At 41.6% G+C, this 13,302-nt stretch overlaps 1 protein-coding gene across 1 annotated transcript in view; it reads left to right on the forward strand.

Moving 5' to 3' along the window:
• shroom3 (shroom family member 3) overlaps window positions 1-13,302 on the forward strand; it is a 133,469-nt gene that overhangs the window by 22,620 nt on the left and 97,547 nt on the right. The window lies entirely within an intron of this gene.

Consider the following 13,302-nt stretch of genomic DNA (forward strand, 5'->3'; position numbering starts at 1 on the left):
AAATTAGACAGAAACAGGACAGATTTACATGCAATCAGGAAACTGAAAACTTTACAAGTTTTAGGATCTAGGACTTCACATTTCTGTCGTGATCTAAGTATAAAAACTATTAAAAAGAATAGCAAAAATAAAAGCATTTATTTTGTGTTGTTACAAGTTAAATGCCACTCTGAATAGATGAGTTTTGAGAAGTGACTTGAATTTGGACAGGTCAGGACAATCTCGTAGGTGTTTGGGGAGAGCATTCCATAAAGATGGAGCAGCTATGGAAAAGGCCCTGTCACCCCAGGTCCGGTGCTTGGTCCTAGAGGGTATGGACAGTAGGTTAGCCTCAGAAGAGCGAAGGCTACGGGAGGGAATGTGCTGATGGAGCAGGTCGGTGAGGTAGGATGGGGCCTGATTATGGAGAGCTTTGTGAGTGAATAGAAGAATTTTGAATTGAATGCGTTGAGCAACGGGAAGCCAATGAAGTTTTTGTAGAACAGGTGTAATATGATCACGGGAGCGAGTATGAGTAAGGAGGCGAGCAGCTGAATTCTGGATATACTGAAGTTTTTTTAGGATTTTGTTAGATGTACCATAAAGGATGCTATTGCAATAATCAATTCTGGATGTAATAAAAGCATGAATCAAGGTTTCGGCGGCAGAAAAAGAGAGTGATGGACGTAGACGTGCTATGTTTTTTAGATGAAAGAAAGCAGTTTTGGTGATGTGATTTACATGGCGGTCAAAAGAGAGGTTGCTATCAAAAATTACACCAAGATTTCGGATGTTAGAAGACGGAGACAAAGTGTCATTATCAATGGTAATTTGAAAATTTTTTGTGGTTTTTGCCAGGGTTGTAGGACCTACGATGATCATATCTGATTTTTCACAGTTTAATTTGAGGAAATTAGCTTTCATCCACAATTTCATTTCAGTGATGCAATTTGTCAGAGTGGAGTGAAGTTCAGTATTAATGGATTTGGAGGAGATGTAAAGCTGAATATCATCAGCATAGCAGTGGAAATGTAAACCATGCCGACGTATGATGTCACCAAGGGGGAGCATATAAAGAATAAACAAAAGGGGACCTAACACTGAGCCTTGGGGAACGCCTTGGGACAGTGGAGCAATGGCAGAACTACAATTGTTGATATTAACAAACTGTTGTCTGTTTATGAGATATGACCTTAACCACAAAAGGGCAGTACCAGTGATGTTGACAGAGGATTCAAGGCGGGACAGAAGAATGGAGTGATTAATGGTGTCAAAAGCTGCAGTAAGATCAAGGAGGACGAGAATATTAATTTGTCCAGAGTCTGAGGAAAGAAGAAGGTCATTTGTGACTTTGAGGAGGGCTGACTCAGTGCTGTGCTGGGGGCGGAAACCAGACTGAAATGATTCAAATAGATTATTGGAATTTAGGTGATCTTTGAGCTGTGAGGCAACAACACGTTCCAGTATTTTCGACAGAAATGGAAGATTGGAAATGGGCCGAAAGTTACTCATAATGTTAGAGTCAAGTCCAGGTTTTTTAAGTATGGGAGTAACAGCAGCCAATTTGAGTGATTGAGGGACTGAGCCAGAACTAAGAGAGGAATTGATTATCTCTGTGATAAGTGATGAGATAACTGGAAAACAACCCTTAACAAGTTTTGATGGAGCAGGATCCAAAACACAAGTGGAGCTTCGCATCCCTGTTAAGATCTCAGATAGGTCCAAAAGAGACACAGGTGAGAACTGAGACAGAGGCTGGGTAATAAATTGAGATGAGATAGGCGGAGAAACAGAGATGACAGGGGAAACTGTCAGAAAATTGTGGATATTCTCAACTTTTGTTTGAAAAAATGAGAGGTAAGAGTTACACTTGTCAACTGTAAAGGAATTGGTAGTATTGTCAACTGGTTTGAGAAGTTTATTTATTGTGGAAAAGAGAGTCTTAGGATTTGTTGATCCAGCATGTATGAGTTCGGAATAGTAAGTGGATCGGGCTGCCGTAAGAGCGTCTTTGTAATGTTGAAGATAATCAGAATAAATCTGATAATGTACTGTTAGACCGGTTTTCTTATAAAGTCTTTCAAGCTGGCGTTTACGGGATTTCATTTGGTGAAGCTCAATTGTGTACCATGGTGCGGAATGACTAAATGAAACAAATTTGGTTCTCAAAGGAGCCAGCTCATCAAGACATGAGGCGAGTATGTCATTATAGTAATCGACAAGGTCAGATGAATTACTAGACAGTACAGGACAGACAGACATCTTTTTAACAAGAGAATCTGAGAAAGCAGAGGGAGAGATATATTGAAGATTCCTGAAGGATATTTTACGTTTAGCTCTAGTGATGGGCCTAGTGACCTCAATGTCCATGATGATTGTCAAATGATCAGAGACAGTAAGGTCATGGCTGGACGGCTGATGAACTAGGACACCAGTAGAGCAGACAAGGTCAAGAGTATGACCTTTTTTATGAGTTGGAAAATGTATATGTTGTGTGAAATTAAAACACTGTAACAATTCCAAAAATTCCCTGGCAAATTTACAGTTGTTGTCATCAATATGGATGTTAAAATCACCCATAAGCAGTACAGAGGATGAGAGGGCACTAAGCTGGGTTAAAAAATCTGAAAAATCAGAGAGAAAGGAAGCGTTTGGCTTTGGCGGACGATAAACTACAGCAGTGACCAGAGGAGTAGGCCCTGACAACTTGAAAGCCAGGTGTTCAAAAGAAAGAGCAGCAGGAAAAGACAAAGTGGTTATTTTAATATCATCCCTATAGACTGCAGCAACACCACCACCTCGCCCTTCCATACGAGGTTCATCAATATACGAGTATCCCATTGGCGTGGTCTGATTTAACGTAAAATAATCCAAGGGTTTATGCCAAGTTTCAGTGAGACAGAAAAAGTCTAGTTCACTGTCAGATATAAATTCACTGAGTACAGTACTTTTTGTGTTGAGTGAACGAACATTAAGCAATGCCATTTTCAAGTGGTATTGTTGTGTAGTTGGCTGTGAGGAACGAGGAAGAGAACGGAGATTTGCTAAGTCCACTCCGCGTTTCCCATCCCACTCCGTGGACAGCGTTGTCATGGAGACTACACCGCTACTGGTGTGCAAGGCAGCAGCGCTCTGATGACGTGTTTGCGGAGCGACAGTGCGCACGGCTGACCAGAAGGATGGAATAGCGTTACCGTTTCGAAGATAAACAAGCTTTCTCCGGGAGCCCCTGTGAATATAACGAGGCCGGCGAAGGAGTCCAAGCTGTTTGATGACTGAAATACACGATGGAGTAGTGCAGTTGTTGAACTTCCTCAGCTGGTCAACGGAATAGTTCAACATTGTGCCGATCCCAGGAAAACTCATCCACCGTTCACCACCGGCCGCAGACGCGATGTACAGTAGAAAGAACAAAAAGTATCAAAAGCACAAATAAAAGTATCAAAAGTAACATAAAAGAAATAGATCCACAAGGTGTGTAAAAAGATGAAAACGAAAAACGATAAAAATACAATAAAATACGGTAAAATACGGTAACGGTAGCGGCAGCCAAATGCGCCAGCGTCCACCACCACACTAACACACCACCACCATGTCAGTGTCACTGCAGTGCTGAGAATGATCCACCACCCAAATAATACCTATTCTGTAGTGGTCCTGTGGGGGTCCTGACCATTGAAAAACAGGGTGAAAGCAGGTTAAAAAACTATGTAGAGAAACAGATGGACTACAGTCAGTAATTGTAGAACTACAAAGTGCTTTTATATGGTAAGTGGAGCTGATAAAATGGACATTGAGTGTAGAAACAAGAAGGTGGTTTTAATGTCATACAGTGCCTTGCAAAAGTATTCAGCCCCCTTGAACTTTTCAACCTTTTGCCACATTTCAGGCTTCAAACATAACGATATGAAATTGTAATTTTTTGTGAAGAATCAACAACAAGTGGGACACAATCGTGAAGTGGAACGAAATTTATTGGATATTTTAAACTTTTTTTAGAAATAAAAAACTAAAAAGTGGGGCGTGCAATATTATTCAGCCCCTTTACTTTTAGTGCAGCAAACTCACTCCAGAAGTTCAGTGAGGATCTCTGAATGATCCAATGTTGACCTAAATGACTGATGGTGATAAATAGAATCCACCTGTGTGAAATCAAGTCTCCGTATAAATGCACCTGCTCTGTGACAGTCTCAGAGTTCTGTTTAAAGCGCAGAGAGCATCATGAAGACCAAGGAACACACCAGGCAGGTCCGAGATACTGTTGTGGAGAAGTTTAAAGCCGGATTTGGATACAAAAAGATTTCCCAAGCTTTAAACATCTCAAGGAGCACTGTGCAAGCGATCATATTGAAATGAAGGGAGTATCAGACCACTGCAAATCTACCAAGACCCGGCCGTCCCTCTAAACTTTCAGCTCAAACAAGGAGAAGACTGATCAGAGATGCAGCCAAGAGGCCCATGATCACTCTGAATGAACTGCAGAGATCTACAGCTGAGGTGGGAGAATCTGTCCATAGGACAACAATCAGTCGTACACTGCACAAATCTGGCCTTTATGGAAGAGTGGCAAGAAGAAAGCCATTTCTCAAAGATATCTATAAAAAGTCACCTGGGAGACACACCAAGCATGTGGAAGAAGGTGCTCTGGTCAGATGAAACCAAAATCGAACTTTTTGGCCACAATGCAAAACGTTATGTTTGGCGTAAAAGCAACACAGCTCATCACCCTGAACACACCATCCCCACTGTCAAACATGGTGGTGGCAGCATCATGGTTTGGGCCTGCTTTTCTTCAGCAGGGACAGGGAAGATGGTTAAAATTGATGGGAAGATGGATGGAGCCAAATACAGGACCATTCTGGAAGAAAACCTGTTGCAGTCTGCAAAAGACCTGAGACTGGGACGGAGATTTATCTTCCAACAAGACAATGATCCAAAACATAAAGCAAAATCTACAATGGAATGGTTCACAAATAAACGTATCCAGGTGTTAGAATGGCCAAGTCAAAGTCCAGACCTGAATCCCATCGAGAATCTGTGGAAAGAGCTGAAAACTGCTGTTCACAAATGCTCTCCATCCAACTTCACTGAGCTCGAGCTGTTTTGCAAGGAAGAATGGGCAAAAATTTCAGTATCTCGATGTGCAAAACTAATAGAGACATACCCCAAGCGACTTGCAGCTGTAATCGCAGCAAAAGGTGGCGCTACAAAGTATTAACGCAAGGGGGCTGAATAATATTGCACGCCCCACTTTTCAGTTTTTTATTTCTAAAAAAAGTTTAAAATATCCAATAAATTTCGTTCCACTTCACGATTGTGTCCCACTTGTTGTTGATTCTTCACAAAAAATTACAATTTCATATCGTTATGTTTGAAGCCTGAAATGTGGCAAAAGGTTGAAAAGTTCAAGGGGGCTGAATACTTTTGCAAGGCACTGTATCTGATCAGTGTAGGTTCACTATAACTTTACAGTTCTGACATTCTTCCAGCCTTTGCATTCTCTACAGTACATCGTCTCCAAATAAAATTGCTGTATTAACATTTGCTCTTTGCCTTTTAACAAAATGGAAAACCAAATGTAGAAATGTTGTAATGTCATCACACAAAGGACCACACGGTAAACTTAAAACATCAAATAACTGAATAAGTCCGCTACAGTGTACAACACAGAAAGGCATAGAGAGGATAGAATGAGAAGGGTGAGGCCACTAATCCTCATGGGTTCAAACTAGCAATCCGCATACAACACTGACAAGTAGCAGCATTTTAATCAGAACCACGAGGTGTGCTATATCAGGGGGTTCACAACATTGGCTGGTATCCAGGGCAGTTAGGTAGTATTTGACCAGGACCTGCTTGAGCCTGGCATTACAATTTCAATAGAAAGCAGGTTGCCAACAGAGGAGGTGGCAAATCTGAATAAATAAATAGTTTCAATAAACATCAGTTTCCATATCGGTAATGTTATTTGTATGTTGTTCTTTGCGTTGTTTTTGTTATTTCGTATTTATACTTTTAATTTTTTATAGTGTGTACTTTCATTGCTGTATAATGCTACTGGGGCTTTAATTTCCTTCAGGATCAATAAAGTATATATGTATGTATCCATCCATCCATCCCATCCATCCATCCATCCATCCCATCCATCCATCTCATCCATCCATCCATCTCATCCCATCCATCCATCCATCCATCCCATCCATCCATCCATCCCATCCATCTCATCCATCCATCTCATCCATCCATCCCATCCCATCCCATCCCATCCATCCATCCCATCCATCCATCCGTCTATCCATCCGTCCATCCATCCATCCATCTATCCCATCCCATCCATCCATCTCATCCATCTATCTCATCCATCTATCTCATCCATCCATCCCATCCATCTCATCCCATCCATCCATCCATCCATCCCATCCATCCATCCATCCATCTCATCCATCCATCCATCTCATCCCATCCATCCATCCCATCCATCCATCCGTCTATCCATCCGTCCATCCATCTATCCATCCATCCATCCATCCCATCCATCCATCTCATCCATCCATCCCATCCATCCATCCGTCTATCCATCCGTCCATCCATCCATCCATCTATCCCATCCCATCCATCCATCTCATCCATCTATCTCATCCATCCATCCATCTCATCCATCTCATCCATCCATCCATCTCATCCCATCCATCCCATCCATCCATCCATCCGTCTATCCATCCGTCTATCCATCCGTCCATCCATCCATCTCATCCATCCATCCATCCCATCCATCTCATCCATCCATCCATCCCATCCCATCCATCCATCTCATCCATCTATCTCATCCATCTATCCATCCCATCCATCTTATCCATCCATCCCATTCATCCATCCCATTCATCCATCCCATCCATCTGTCTAGAAATATTTACAAGGCACAGTTGCTTGTCAGTTAAGAAGAACTGGCATGTCAATCATATGCAACTCCATGTCCTCTTTGCCAGCCAACAAATAATTACGACGGCAGGTGGGCTGCATGTACCTCAAAACCTTTGTTTTCTGTTTTGTTTATGCATTTTCTCCTAATTTAGCGTAGTCAATTTGTCGAGGTGGCTATATTGCTTCTCACGCCTTCCGACGACCCGCACGCAACCCTTAGCGGAACCCTTTTTCACCTATGCACTCTGCACAGGCGCCTCTCAACCTGCCAATCAGGGTCCTTACACAGCGTTTTGAAGAACTCACCCACATAGTCCGGTCATCCCGCCCTAGCAGAACTGTGTCTGCTGCGGGCACTGCCAACTATGCCTGCTAAATGGCGCCCAGACGACCGGTGGCAATGCCGAGTTTCGAACCGAGGAGTTCAGAATCTCGGCGCTGGTGTGCTAGCGGAATATCCCGCTGCGCCACCTGGGCGACATGTACCTCAAAACTGTATGTAAACTTTGACTTTAGAACCTTTTTGACTAAAGGTTCCAGCTCACTGAATCACTCCGGCATTACATGCAGTGATGGCTCAGTGGTTAAGGTACTGGACTAGTAAACAGAAGGTTGCCGGTTCAAGCCCCGCCACCACCAAGTTGCCACTGTTGGGTCCCTGAGCAAGGCCCTTAACCCTCAATTGCTCATCGTGTAAGTCGCTTTGGATAAAAGCGTCTGCTAAATGCTGAAAATGTAAATGTAAATACATAAACAACATAACTACGGGCATAAATCCAACATTCTGTCTCTCTCTTTCTCTCTGTCTATTTATCTCTCTATTGTATTCTATCCATTTAGCTTTTATTTTATTTTTCACACACATCACATTGTTTCAATCTTTGTTATTGCAGCTTTTTTATCCATTATTATTATTTACACCACATAAGGCTACAATTTGGATGAAGGACTTTTAACCAACTATTACGTGTGTTATTGTGGTGAGAGTGTAACTGCGGAACAAAGTTCCAAACAAACAGTTCTGTTTATTTGGATGAATCATGGTATCCTGCAAACCCATATTGTTTTGGTGCAGATATTATGTGTCAAATGACTGTACCATTACATAGCATGTTATTGTCATAAATATGATGTCATAACATTATTGCTATATCAAGTAATATAACCAGGATGTGATAAGCCAAGAGCCCTGACCTCAATCCTATTGAAGATCTTTGGCCAGAGGTGGGATGTCACTTGCTTTTCCAATATCAGTTCCTGACAACACAAAGCTATTTTGACTGAATAGGCACACATTTTTTAAAGACACACACAAGAGTGAAAACTGTGAAGAGGGGCAACTTTATATTAATGTTTATATTTTTAATGCCTATGTTAATGATACTGTGTTGTACAAAAATATCTTGGCAGGTGGGCTGCATGTACCTCAAAACCTTTTTTTTCTGTTTTGTTTATGCATTTTCTCCTAATTTAGCGTAGTCAATTTGTTGAGGTGGGTATATTGCTCCTCACGCCTCCTCGGACCCGCACGCAGCCCTTAGCAGAACCCTTTTTCACCTATGCACTCTGCACAGGCGCCTCTCTATCTGCCAATCAGGGTCCTTACACAGCGTTTGAAGACCCCACCCACAAAGTCCGGTCATCCCGCCATAGCAGAACTGTGTCTGTTTATACTTTTAATGCCCATGTTGATGATACTGGGTTGTACAAAAAGATCTTGGTTGGGTGTCTGTTTTTATTCACATTAAGCATTCAAGTTTAATTTTATTATAACTTTTTTCTGTATTTCCTCCCCAATTTTCCTCCCAATTTAGTTGTATCCAATCACCTTCTTGCATTACGCTTTCTCGCTACTGATGTTGATCTCCACCCTAATTTAGAAGAGCAGTGACTAACACACGCCCCGCCGACATGTGTGCAGTAGCCGACTGCGTCTGTTCTCGTGCACGAGGCGAGTTCATATGTGGATCAGCTTTGTGTATGGAGAGACACACCATGATCCTCATTTTCCCTCGACCCTTTGCAGACGGCATCAATCAGCCAGCAGAGATCGTAATTGCATCAGTTATGAGGGCCCCTCCGGCACCCTGCCCTTGAACAACAGCCAATCGTTCATGTAGGTTCCCAGCCCAGCTGAGATTCGATACGATGTATTCGGAATCCCAGCTCTGGTGTGCTAGCGTGTTTTACCACTGTGCCACCTGAGTAGGGCCATGAATATGAGTGAAGAAGTGGATCAGGATTGTCTGTTCTGTTCTGAGGGTTGGAAGTAAATAAATACCTTTGCAATGAAAACATACTGTAGATGTGTATGGTTTGGCATGGATTATAAGGTTACAAATACTGTAAAGCTTGTGTGTTTGCCCACATGTTCTGATAAAAATGATGATTTGCTGTAGCCGTGCTTGTTGACGTTTCTACAACTCCTCCCTCGGGTTTCCCCGTGATGGCCTTCAACACGGCAAACACGATTTTCATGGCCATGAATTAGGTATACATTTTCCCCCTTTGTATTAATTAGTAATAATAAAATTAAAGTTAATTCCATGAGGTGAATGAAACACTTTATGGCCAAAAGTATGTGGACGCCAGACCAAGAGCTTTCTGGACAACCCAGTGTCATTAACATGGGCATTAAAAGTACAGTATAGGCATTAATATAACGTTGCCCCTCTCTGTGGCCAACACGGTCTTTACTCTTCCAGGAGTGTCAGTATGAACCATGTCGCAACACTTTTCACACTACAGGATTTGGAGTGGCCAACAGGTCCAGATATTTTTCGGGAGTCTGCAAGCAATTGGCAAGCCTCTCGAATCACATCATGATTCACACAGAGATCAAGAGCCGATTTTCAAGCTCTGACCGAAGGCCGATTTGACTCCGAGCTGGCGCACATCTGTAAGCGACCTCCAAAACCTGTGGGTGAGCGGAAAACCAGGGCTAAAATCGTGCAGTGTGAACTTAGTCTTAGTGTATATCTCTCAGTGCCTGTCAGATAAAGCTAATGGAAAGTCATGTACTGCACTTGGAACCAGGTCCAGAAAATTTTAAGAGGCTGTTTCTCATTATTCAAGATACGTGATGTACGTGTTTGGCTCAGGTTGTGTGTTCATGCATCTCCTAGTTTTCTTTCTCTCACATCCTCTCACTTTTTCTCTCCATTTTTCTCGATGTAATCTCGTATCCTCCCTCTGTCTAACACCCCTGCTTTTTTTCTCTGTCTGTGTTGGACTCCCGCCCCGTCACATTCCATGTTGCCATTCCTGGTTTGAGAATTCAGGTGAGAAAGGTGAGAATTCAAGGGCAGAATGCAGGATAGTGCGATAGAACAGAAAGAAGACTGGAATTAGTGCCAAAAATTTATAGACACTTCAAAAAAAGAAAAACCTGCGTGCAATACTAAATTTATATCTAATACAGTGGTTCCTTGAAACTTAATGCCAGTCGGTTCTGGGAGTGGCATCGAGTTTAAAAGGCATCGAGTTTTAAGGTATTTTTTTCCAATAACGTATGGGATGTATGGAAAACCTGTTAATGCGTTCCATGGTACTCTAAAACTGCATATATTTTAGGCTAATGTAAAATAATGGGGTTGTTTTTGACACTAATACACTAAAATAAAACAAATATAATATAAAAAACACTGAAATACAATCGAAAAACAGTTAAAAATTAACAATTTTCTCAATAGTGGAGATGCTTGATCTTGGAATATTGTATTCCGTTCAGTAAAGGTGCATTCACATCACAGGCAGCCATTATTTCGGGACTTATTGTATTAAAACAACGACCAAGGAATTTCATTAGTAGAGAGAACTTATGAGCAGTAATTATTAAGAGAGGTTTAGTGTTCCTGTGTTGTCACATTAAGCTTTTTTAACGATGCGCGTTTTAGACTCTCAGAAAAGCTGATTCTCACAATTTACATAAATAACACAAGTTTTTAAGTGAAACAATGAGGAAAATCCAGCTAAACACAGATACATGTCGACACTTCTAGAGTGGATATGACGGTTATTCCACACAAATGCAGATTCGTCTCATATTTGCACTTTGATGACATTTTACCGCACCGTCAAGTTTAAGGTAGACGTTGAGTTTAAGGGTACAAGTTTTTCAACAAAGGGCGTTGAGTTTTAAATATTTCGAATTTAGGGGACAGCATCATTGAAGAACAGCATGAAAGGGGGCTAACAAAGCATGTAGAGAAACAGATGGACTACAGTCAGTAATTGTAGAACTACAAAGTGCTTCTATATGGTAAGTGGAGCTGATAAAATGAACAGTGAGTGTAGAAACAAGGAGGTGGTTTTAATGTTATGATTTTTTCATTTGAAGCTCAGGAGGCAGAATTTTATTAGAAAATTGACAATACCACAAGGCACAAAAGAAAGACAAAATCCAGAAACCCCATACTATCACTGCATGTCATGGTGTCCGAGACCTTCTTAAACAGTAGCAAGATTTTAGTAGTGAAGTTGTAGTGTCTATCAATCCTAAATCCTTTAGCAGTATATTTAAGTGTGTTGTCTGAATAGCTAAAAACATCCTGTCCTGATAAAAAAAAAACAGGATTGTTCCCGGGTTGTTAAGAAAACCACGCGAAAAACCTTTCTTATCTTGATTAGTCATGATTCTGATTATTCATTCTTGAAATCTTAGCAAAGCACCTACACTAGACTTGCATAAAGGTTTTTATGAATGACCACAGAACGGAAAAGGAAACAAAGGAAAGATGTCACAGGAAATGGAGCACAACAGGAGGTACATCAGGAAAGAAGTACATTTACAGTTCAGGTCTGAACTGGTTTGAGTGTTTTTCGAGAGAGCCGACATGAATAAACAACTGAGAAACTGCTTTTCCTGTTAGGTGGCAACTTTTATCTTCAGATACTCAAAACCCAGTGATCAGTGACCTGTTTGCACTGTACTGTTCTTTTTTTAATGCATTTTTTATCCATTTTCCTCTCGATTTAGCGCAGTCAATTTGTCTTCCTCTGCTGAGGGATACCCGACTGCATCCGAGGAGAGCATGTCGCTGCACAGGCGTCTCTTCCGCCAATCAGGATCCTTACACAGCTTATGAAGATCCCACCCACACAGTCTGGTCGTCCCACCCTAGCAGATAAGGTGGCTAAATTGTATCTGCTGCAGGCACTGCTGATTATGCCCGCTAGATGGCGCCCAGCCGACCGGTGGCAACGCCGTGTTTCGAACCGAGGAGTTTAGAATCTCGGCGGAAATGATTTTGGAGAGTCTGAGTACAGATAAACAAGTCAGTATTTTGTGAGGCAGTTTCCTTCCCTGCATACATTTCGAATGATTGGCTGATGAAGATGCTGTGTCCCAAATCACACCCTTCTGTAATAAGGAATGTGCCTCATTCGTTACTGTTAACTGGGCTAACTGGGTTAGTTAACCGCTCAGCCATAACATTAAAACTCCTCCTTGTTTCTACACTCACTGTCCATTTTATCTGCTCCACTTACCATATAGAAGCACTTTGTAGTTCTACAATTACTGACTGTAGTCCATCTGTTTCTCTACATACTTTTTTAACCTCCTTTTACTCTGTTCTTCAATGGTCAAATAATACCTACTCTGTGGTGGTCCTGTGGGGGTCCTGATCATTGAAAAACAGTAAAAGGAGGTTAAAAAAAGGATGTAGAGAAACAGATGGACTACAGTCAGTAATTGTAGAACTACAAAGTGCTTCTATATGGTAAGTGGAGCTGATAAAATGGACAGTGAGTGTAGAAACAAGGAGGTGGTTTTAATGTTATGGTATCCAAGGACCCCGGAACAAAATAAACAAAAAGACCCCATGACCCCAAGACCACTCTCCCCTCAATGTACAAGCACTCACGCACCATTATATATTTTGCTGAATTACAATCTCTCTGTAAAAGCCCTTTTAAAGAGGCTTTTTCTCCCAAACTGTAGATAAAGCCCAGTACTTATCTGTGTGTTTATCACTGCTCAGATGCTCTTTCAGTCTGAGAGTCTGTAGGTCATAGAAGCTTTTACCAAATGCACTTCCATTAAGGTCAGTGTAAATGTCACATACTTTGTTTCCTGGTGGGACAGTTTCACCCGTGATGCTTCCTGAGTGCACGCTGTCAATAGGCTCTTAAAGATAAGCCAGTTGAGGAGTGAAGCGAGGTGCCATTGATACTAAGACATAACTGAAAATCTGAAACCAGCTTCTTAAGATTCACCATATATAAATTATGGCCATATATAAAGTATGTGGACACCCCTTGTGATTATTAAGTCCAGGTGTTTTAGTTACACCCATTGCTAACAAGTAATAATGTAATAGTTTGGGAAATACTCTATTCTGTTACTGCATGACTGTGTCCCTAAACGCTAATTTCATCCCCATTGACAATTCTAAAAAT

The sequence above is a fragment of the Trichomycterus rosablanca genome, chromosome 16 (genome assembly GCF_030014385.1).
Source record: "Trichomycterus rosablanca isolate fTriRos1 chromosome 16, fTriRos1.hap1, whole genome shotgun sequence".
Classification (NCBI taxonomy): domain Eukaryota; kingdom Metazoa; phylum Chordata; class Actinopteri; order Siluriformes; family Trichomycteridae; genus Trichomycterus; species Trichomycterus rosablanca.